This window comes from Penaeus monodon, chromosome 24 (assembly GCF_015228065.2).
Source record: "Penaeus monodon isolate SGIC_2016 chromosome 24, NSTDA_Pmon_1, whole genome shotgun sequence".
Classification (NCBI taxonomy): domain Eukaryota; kingdom Metazoa; phylum Arthropoda; class Malacostraca; order Decapoda; family Penaeidae; genus Penaeus; species Penaeus monodon.
The window spans coordinates 38,620,876-38,621,665 of record NC_051409.1 but is presented as its reverse complement, the minus strand read 5'-3'; positions in this window follow the sequence as shown (position 1 = coordinate 38,621,665).

Sequence of the window (790 nt, the reverse complement as noted above, 5' to 3'; positions counted from 1 at the left end):
TACTTTACCAGAATCTTGGACCCGCAAGATTCTGAACACAACCCACCTAACTGTCTCCAAATTGTTCGGTTGCTCTTCATTCATATGGCACTAAACATTTTACGAAAGGATAAATTTGGGCTAATTTTTTAGCCTGTGAGCAGTTTAGCAGAAAGACGTGCACTAAGCCCAACACACATGGGGGAGGTACAGATCCTCCACGCCTCGAGGGCCCCATGTTTTGGCACCTCAGTGTCTCCGGCGAGGAGGTACGAAATCTTCGCGTTCGTGTTGCCCCACAACTAAATTTCTCCCTTACTGACGATCTGCCATATTGAAACGGAGGTGACACTAAAGAGATCATGGAGAGCAGGGCGTCCCCTACACGCGGTTCAGGAACAGAGGCAGACGGCAGATGTACAGGAACATGTGCTAGGATATGTCTGAGTCCCCACCCCGCGGGAACTCAGCTGTTATAGGATGGCCCTTTGGAAGAGAACTGCATATGACCAACATCACTCACAAAAAGGTTATGGGCCTGGCTGCCTTGCAAGGGTCTTGTTGATGACAAGGCAACTTAGCCGGTGTTGCGATAAAACAGCACACTGGGCTAATACAAAAATGGCAATACACAGAAAAATGCGAGAAAATAATGTATCTACAATCATGACCGCGCGATGGCAACAACGGAAGTGACATCGCCGTGAGGATACTGAATTTTCACTGTACAAATCACAGTACCACTATACTCTACTACCTAGTTTGATATGAATGAACACACTGTAATATATAATATTGCCATGAGTGCAAG